Source organism: Anoplopoma fimbria, unplaced genomic scaffold (genome assembly GCF_027596085.1).
Source record: "Anoplopoma fimbria isolate UVic2021 breed Golden Eagle Sablefish unplaced genomic scaffold, Afim_UVic_2022 Un_contig_416_pilon_pilon, whole genome shotgun sequence".
In the NCBI taxonomy this organism is placed as follows: Eukaryota; Metazoa; Chordata; class Actinopteri; order Perciformes; family Anoplopomatidae; genus Anoplopoma; species Anoplopoma fimbria.
In genome coordinates, this window is record NW_026548148.1 from 1 (window position 1) to 281 (window position 281).

Genomic DNA, 281 nt, shown 5'->3' on the forward strand with positions numbered 1-281 from the left:
ACTACAATTGTGAACCTTATAGCCACTTTGTACATTCTGATTTGACATTTAAAAGCTGTGAGTTTGTCTGGCAATCTGCAGGCGCTCCCTGTATAGACGAAAGAGCAAAGCGTGGTGATATAGTATCTTTAAAAGGACCTTTGGTAGGCACGATATTTGCTTACGGCCATACCACCCTGAACACGCCCGATCTCGTCTGATCTCGGAAGCTAAGCAGGGTCGGGCCTGGTCAGTACTTGGATGGGAGACCGCCTGGGAATACCAGGTGCTGTAAGCTTTTT

At 47.3% G+C, this 281-nt stretch overlaps 1 non-coding gene across 1 annotated transcript; it reads left to right on the forward strand.

Moving 5' to 3' along the window:
- The first annotated feature begins 158 nt into the window (after positions 1-158).
- On the forward strand, positions 159-277 carry LOC129114433 (5S ribosomal RNA). Its single transcript, XR_008532480.1, has one exon. It is a non-coding gene; the product is annotated as a 5S ribosomal RNA (ribosomal RNA).
- Positions 278-281: the final 4 nt, after the last annotated feature.